This window comes from Euleptes europaea, chromosome 3 (genome assembly GCF_029931775.1).
Source record: "Euleptes europaea isolate rEulEur1 chromosome 3, rEulEur1.hap1, whole genome shotgun sequence".
NCBI classification, from domain to species: domain Eukaryota; kingdom Metazoa; phylum Chordata; class Lepidosauria; order Squamata; family Sphaerodactylidae; genus Euleptes; species Euleptes europaea.
Genome location: NC_079314.1, coordinates 16,197,105 through 16,205,506, shown reverse-complemented (window position 1 = coordinate 16,205,506; position 8,402 = coordinate 16,197,105).

Here is an 8,402-nt window from a genome sequence, read left to right as displayed (position 1 = left end):
CATAGAGTCCCCCTTCCAAAATGGCCGTTTTCTCCAGGTGAACTGGAGAGCCAGCGTGGTGTAGTGGTTAGGAGCAGTGGACGCTAATCTGGGGAACCGGGTTTGATTTCCCCCCCCCTCCACATGAGTGGCAGACTCTAATCTGGTGACCTGGGTGGGTTTCCCCAATTGGTGAAAGCGTTTTGCGAGAGAGCCAGCATGGGTGGGAGATAGCCAGATGTCTTAGTTGGTGTCCCAACCAAGTACTAACCAGGGCAGACCCTGAGAGCCAGCGTAGTATAGTGGTTGAGCGTGGTGGCCTCTAACCTGGAGAACTGGGTTTGATTCCCCACTCCTCCACATGAAGCCATCTGGGTGACCTTGGGCTAGTCACAGTTCTCTTAGATCTCTCCTGCCTCACCTACCTATAAGGTGCCTGTTGTGGGGAGAGGAAGGGAAGGAGATTGTAAACCGGCTTGATTCTTTTTAAAAGGCAGAGAAAATCAGCATACAAAAGCCAACTCTTCTTCTCCTCCTCCTCCTCCTCCTCCTCCTCTGTCACCTGGGGGATCAGTTGTAATAGCAGAAGATCTCCAGCCACCACCTGTCATACATCTTGACATTGGTCTTACTGAAGAGCCTGTCAGGCAGCTGGAAACTCGTGCCTAATATGATTATGACTTGTGTGCGTTATTATTTACTTTGAGAATATGATCAGCTGATGAAGCCTCTGGCTAAACGTGAACACCGATCTAGACAACACGTCCATTCTTCTCCAGCTGTTCTTGCTGTGGACTTTGTTCCCAGTCTGTCTTTATTGATTTTTATAAATATTACTTACCTTGAAACATATACTCTGAAACGAAAAATATTTATGCATTATAAGACTGTTTAACATATTATTTACCTTGGTTGAAAGGTCCTTCTTGTTAGTCTGTACTTTGTTGTATATTTGTGTGTATTGTTTGTTCCTTATTTATTCACTTTTCACTATTGCACTTATAATATATTTATATTGCATTGTTATTTGTGTGCTATTTTTGTTTTCTTATACCACCTGGAGGTTGGCAACCCTAATTGCCCTGTCCCTGATGCTGCTTCCTAACACTACTGCTCAAAAGTTTGCTGGAAGTTCCCTTTAGCCACCATGGCTAGTAGCCATTGATGGACCTCCCTCCATGAACCTAATCCCCTCTTAAAGCCATCTATGTTCGTGGCCATCACTACTTCCAACGGGCAGTTCATCCCATAGTTGAATTACTTGCTGAGTACAGACATATGATGCAAGTGAGAGAGCCCAACAGGCCTGCCCAGTATACTGTGTGAACTGCGTGCCATAAAACATGACCTGGAATCCTCTGCAATGCACAAGGTTTCCTTGAGAGGAAGTCAGCCTGGAAAGGAGTTTCCTGGAGGTAGAAAGTCAGAGCCCTGACTGGGATGAACCAAGCTAGCCCAATCTCATCTGATTTCAGAAGAAAAGCAGGGTCGGCCCTGGTTAGTATTTGGATGGGAGGCCACCAAGAAAGGTTACGACGCAGAGGCAGGCACTGGCCAACCACCTCTGTTAGTCTCTTGCCTTGAAAATCCCATAAGGGGTCATCAGAAGTCATCTACATCTTGATGGCACATTCCACCACCACCAAAGTCAGAGGAGGACATCTGGCATAGAATCATAGAATCATAGAGTTGGAAGGGACCACCAGGGTCATCAATCCAACCCCCTGCACAATGCATGAAATTCACAACTACCTTCCCCACACACACCCAGTGACCCCTACTCCATGCCCAGAAGATGGCCAAGATGCCCTCCCTCTCATGAACTGCCTAAGGTCATAGAACCAGCATTGCTGATAGATGGCCATCTAGCCTCTGCTTAAAACCTCCAAGGAAGGAGCGCTTACCATCTCTCGAGGAAGTCTGTTCCACTGAGGAACCACTCTAACTGTTAGAAAATTCTTCCTAATATCTAGGCGGAAACTCTTTTGATTTAATTTCAACCCGTTGGTTCTGGTCCGACCTTCTGAGGCAACAGAAAACATCTCAGCACCATCCTCCATATGACAGCCCTTCAAGTACTTGAACATGGTTATCATGTCCCCTCTCAGTCTTCTCCTCTTCAGGCTAAACATACCCAGCTCCTTCAACCTTTCCTCATAGGATTTGGTCTCCAGATCCCTTACCATCTTTGTTGCCCTCCTCTGGACACGTTCCAGCTTGTCTACATCCTTCTTAAATTGCAATGGCCAAAACTGAACACAATACTCTAGGTGAGGTCTATCCAGAGCAGAGTAAAGCGATACCACCACTTCGCGTGATCTGGACACTATACTTCTGTTGATGCAGCCCAAGATTGCATTTGCCTTTTTAGCTACCACATCACACTGCTGACTCATGTTCAGTGTTTGGTCTACTACGTAAGTCATGTAACAACTGTAGATGACCTGATGGGCACCAATTCTCCTGTTCCCATATACAGATGTGGCTTTACAGATGCAAGTCGTCCATCACCAGCCATCCCGTTTGCCATAGAGGAAAGGAAAGGCTTTCTTTCCTAAGGGGCATGAGCTCCCCACACGCTAGAAAATGGTAGGTATGGTCTTTTTGTACAGAAACATTGACATGTGAACTTGCATAGCATGGGCACTACAGTGATATCATTCAGGTATGGGGAACACATGGGCCTTTGTCTCACTAGGGTTTGGGGGGGCATGCCGGCAAGCTCTACCTATGCAGCGGATCAAAGATTTAAAGCCTATTTGGGCTCTATTGAGGCATTCCGCTCATTATATATCAATACTAGGGCTGTGAAAAAAAAATTTGGTAAACCTTCTGCACACAAAGCAAAGGCTCTTCCACTGAGCCGCAGCCCGTTCTGGACCGAAGCAGAATCCAGACATTGCAGAGGACTGACCTCTGCAAAAGAGGGCTTCCGGCCTCCCTAGTCTTCAGCTGGCTCTCCCGGGAAGCGTCAGCTAGATATCTAACTAGGAAAACTCATCAACTTCCTATTTGGCCGAGAGTTGCTTGGAGAATGATTTTCTTCCCATCTGTTTCAGCCGTACAGAAGTCCCATGGATACCAGCGCCTCCAGTTCATCCAGTTCTCCTCAAAGAAGCCCCAGGAGGACCCCCAAGAGCACCCCTCCATTTTCCACCAGCTGTCTGAACCAGACCTTGGACGAGTTGCTGGCCGGGGTGTTGGTGCACGAGGAAGATATATTAAAGCCAAAGCAGAACCGATCCATCCTCAGCGGCATGCCCACAGTCCCAGTGGTCCTAGACGTGAGTGACGGAGAGACAAGCTTATCAGACAGCGGCTCGGACTCACCTGTATGCGTGGAGCTGCCAAAGCAACCCACCATCTTCCAGCACACGGTCAGCAACGTCAGGGCTGAGGTGCGGCATACTCCTAACTCTGCACCACTTGATTGTTTTGACTCAGGGCCAGGCCTTGCATTGTGATAAGACTCAGCGTAGGAGCAGATGAACGCCTTCAGAACATAGGCAGGGCACCCTTCATCTTCAGGTTGCCAGGGCCCCACTCACCTTCGGCGGGAGGTTTCTTAGTAGATCGCGTGTTTGTGCGTGTGTGCGCGCACGCGCCTACACAGCACGTCCGGTTTACAACTGGAAGTACCGCCTCGCAAGGAGCCTTAGACTGCTCAAAGTCTTACCGCTTTACCACTCTAAGAGTTTGAGTGGTCTAAGGCTCCTCGCGAGGCAGAAGTGATGCGTCGGCACGCGCGTGCACGATTGCCCGCCAGCCCTCAGCTGGTCGGCGGGCAGAGGGGCACATTACCAGGGGTTTTCCCACCACCAGCGGGCACCTGGCAACCCCACTTCACCCCCTGAAAACCCCTCTTTTAAAATTTTGGGAAAGGGTAGTGGTTAGGGTTTCCAACCTCCAGTTACTAGCTGGAGATGTCCTGCTGTTACAACTGATCTCCAGCCGACAGAGATCAGTTCACCTGGAGAAAATGGCCACTTTGGCAACAGGGTTGCCAGGTCCTTCTTCGCCAGCGGTGGGAGGTTTTTCGGGTGGAGCCTGAGGAGGGTGTGGTTTGGGGAGGGAAAGGATGTCAATGGCATAGAGTCCAGTTGCCAAAGCAGCCATTTTCTCCAGGTGAACTGTATCCGCTGGAGATCAGTTGTAATTGCAGATCTCCACCTAGTACCTGGAGGTTGGCAACCCTAACTCTATGGTATTGAAGTCCCTCCCCTCCCCAAACCCCGCCCTCCTCAGGCTCCGCCTCGAAAATCTCCCACCAGTGGCAAAGGGGGACCTGGCATCTCTAGTAGTTGATAACACCACAACACAAGTCTAGTAGTTGATAACACCACAGGACCAAGACAGAATGGCTGCTCTGGGGCACAATCCAAAATATTGGGAGGGTCCAAGCCAACTGTCCTCCTATAATGTGGGCAGCTCCATCCAAATAAGCACCCCCGTGGGGTTGCCAACTCTGGGTTGTGAAATTCCAGGAGATTTGATAGTGGAGGTTGGGAGTTGGGGTGGTGCGGGATCTCAGCTGGGTATAATGCCATAGAGTCCACCCTCCAAAGCAGCCATTTTCTTCAGGGGAACAAACCTCTGTTGTGATCTGGGGAGATCTCAAGCCCCTACCTGAAGGATGGCAACCCTAACCCCACCCCCTGCAGACCCAAAGATGATGCCCCCTAAGCTATTCTGAAGCACTTCCTGCTCCAGTGACTTGGAGGAAAGGCAGAGTTTTTTGCTTTGGGGAAGAAGCTCCTTGAGGAAGTAGCAAATAGTCTTCAGGAAACCCATTGGTGGGCACCATGGTATCCATGGGCTCCATATTGGGGGGCACCAGCTGGCACTCCGGAAGGATTTGAGGGGTGAAGACAGACGTGTGCCCCAGCACACAGTGTCACTTGTGGTGGAAAACCAGAAGTGATGTCATGATGTCAGGGGTGATGCTCTAGGATTTGCCCCAAAAAATGCTCAAGAGGAAGTTCCTGGGGAGGGCAGAGTTTGAGATGGGCACTCAGAAAGTTAGTCTAGGACTTCTGTTTTCCCCACACTCGATGTTATGCCACGGAGTCTGCCTTCTGGAGTGGCCACTTCCTCCAGGAAAACTGATCTCTGTCACCTGTGGTGCAGTGGTTAAGAGCGGTGGTTTGGAGCAGTGGACTCTGATCTGGAGAACCGGGGCCGATTCCCCACTCCTCCACATGAGCTGCAGATGCTAATCTGGTGAACTGGATTTGTTTCCCCACTCCTACACACGAAACCTGCTGGGTGACCTTGGGCCAGTCACAGCTCTCTCAGCCCCACTGTTGTGGGGAAGGGAAGGGAAGGTGACTGTAAGCTGGTTTGATTCTTCCTTAAGTGGTGGAGAAAGTCGGCACGTAAAAACCAACTCTTCTTCTGAAGATCAGTTGTAACTCCAAGAGAACTCCAGCCCCCACCTGGAGATTGGTAACCCTATGTGTACAGGAATCTGTTATGTTTGGATGCACATGTGAAGGCTGTGTGCAGAAGGTACACTTGAACCCTTGGACATTGTGGCTTGAGTCAGTGAGCGTATCCCCAGTCAGCCCCCTCCGGGATCATCTCCAGATTCACACATGCCCCTTAGAGAACCTTTCAGTCTTTCTCCCACTGCTGGTCTGTCTGCATGTGTGAAAGGAAACCTGATAAAAAGGCAACCCCCTCAAAACCTATTAAAACAGCACAAAAGGGAAATGGCTCTGCATTCCTGGCAGCAACAAGTGTGAAACTAGGGTTGCCAACCTGCAGGTGGTGGCTGGAGATCTTCTGCGATTACAACTGATCTCCAGATGACAGAGATCAGCTCCCCTGGAGAAAATGGCTGCTTTGGCAAATGGACTCAACGTGGGGTTGCTAACCTACAGGTAGTAGCTGGAGATCTCCTGCTATTACAGTGGATCTCCAGCCGATAGAGATCAGTTCCCCTAATGGCAGCTTTGGCAATTGGACTCTATGGCATTGAAGTCCCTGCCCTCCCCAAACCCCACCCTCCTCAGGCTCCGCCCCAAAAATCTCCAGGTATTTCCCAACCTGGAGCTGGCAGCCCTGAGTGAAACTGATAATCCTCACCCAGCATCTGCTTGATCCTCCTTCAGATTTCTTGGACAGGACCACGCAATGGTGAGTTGGTTTCCTTCTATGAGCTACGACTGCAGGAGGCCAGGCCGAACAGGCAACACAAGAACATCAAGTGGTTTTGTTCGCAGACAGAAGAGCACTTGGAGAACCTCACCCCTGGCACCGAATATCTGATCCGGGTGCGAGCTCTCAATGTGGCCGGTGCTGGGAAGTGGAGCAAGCAGTACAAAGTAAGCATAGTCGTGCTTGTAAGAACTATGTGTCATTAGGGTTGCCAGGTCCCTCTTCACCACTGGTGAAATGCCTAGTAGTCTTATAGAGTCCAATGAAGACAACTAGGAGGAGGTTAAAGGAACAGTTCTTTGGTTCTTGTAGGTTATCCGGGCTGTGCAACCGTGGTCTTGGAATTTTCCTTCCTGACGTTTTGCCAGCAACTGTGGCAGGCATCTTCAGAGTAGTAACCTTCAGTGTTACTACTCTGAAGATGCCTGCCACAGTTGCTGGCGAAACGTCAGGAAGGAAAATTCCAAGACCACGGTTGCACAGCCCGGATAACCTACAAGAACCAATGAACTCTGACCGTCAAAGCCTTCGACAATATTTTGAACAGTTCTTTATTTAGCTAAACAGAGACCCTGGGGTGAAATAACCCACAAATAAGATGCAGAGTTACTCACCAGAGAAACAAAGGAAAGTCAGTATCATTTATGCATTTGCATGGGGCAGGCCCATGGCTGCTGACAAGCAGATTGATACACAAAAGCACCAATGCACATTAAGTGTCCACCCCACTCCAACCAGCACAACCTATAGATCTTGGCCGAAGACTGTCTCTAAGCAAGTTCTAGGTCTTGTGATCTTAGTAACTAGAAACCACATACCTAAAGATGAAGGTAATTCAGAGCTCTCTACTGGTGAAAGGCCGTACCAAGCACAGAGAGCATGATTTGTTGGTTCATGGCTCCCGGATGCCAACTTCCCAAAGCTTCCATGTGTGTGCGTATGAATACATAGTGTTCTAAACCAGCCCTTATATCTGGGCATTACACTGGTGGGAGATGTTGGGGGCAGAGCCTGAGGAGGGCAGGGTTTGGGGAGGGGAGGGACTTCAATGCCATAGTGTCCAATTGCCAAAGTGGCCATTTTCTCCAGTTGAACTGATCTCTTATCGGCTGGAGGTCCAGCTAGTACCGGGAGGTTGGCAACCCTATGTGTCATAGAGTTGGGCCTCCAAACGTGTAGAGTATGTACCGTGTAGTACAGAGCTGGGCCTCCAAGAATATAGAGTGTGTACTGTATAGGGTTGCCAACCTCCAGGTCCACTCAACATAGAAACTAGCTAAGGTGCAGCATGTTGAATCCTGACGAAGATCCCATCGAAACAGGAGAATATCTGGATCCCTGTCGGAGACGGATTCATTGGAATCACGTTGCTGACCGTGATGCATCCATTAATGGGTTCATTGAACCGTGGATAAGAGTCCAAAATCCTATTTTAGACTCTGGGGAGATCATACTACATGGAATATATTTGATCTCAAGGAACGCTACAGGACTCCGTTTGGACTCTATTACAATAATAATTTTCTTGTGGACATTTTTCTGCACTTGTTGGTCTTGGATTGTGATATATGTGGTTTTTGTATATTATAGTGTTCATATTATTGTCTAGGTCACACCATATAAGATTTTGATTTGCTCACAGTGAATGTCTCAGATATTATTGTATAGTTTTATGTACTGCTGTATCTTTGTTTGCTGATCCACTTTACAGCAGGCTAACCTATTTTGCTAAGACAGAACAGAGCGGACGTGACATTTTGCATAAACAGAATGTTCATTTAGATTTGCAACAATTAAGTTTGGACGAGGGTTGCCTAGTTCTCTTGCTCCACCCACTGTCCCTATAGCCCATCAGGTCTCTAGCTTGGCATTTGGTACGTTGATGTGTCCCCTCTCTCTCCTTTACTTCTTGCAGTTTGCCACCATGCCTGCTGTGCCAGGGCTGGCCCTGGACCCGTCTCCCGTCATTGCCGTTGTGCGGCGGCACATGAAACCCCAGAGGAAAACAATCTTCCTGCCTGCTTCATAAGGGGCTGTCACAGGGCAATAAAAAGGTGGCACCTGATCCCAGATTTTCTCTCTCTCGCCTCCCCCATATCCCTGGATCTTCTTCTTGGTGCCTCAGCTTCCCACAGACCAGGTTTTCTGCGCACAGTCACTGCTGTGTGGGCTGGGTGGGGGGGAACAACCTCACGGTGCCAACCATGGCTATGAACAATTACCCATGACAAATGCACATGTCTGTTTCACTGTTTGTACACACA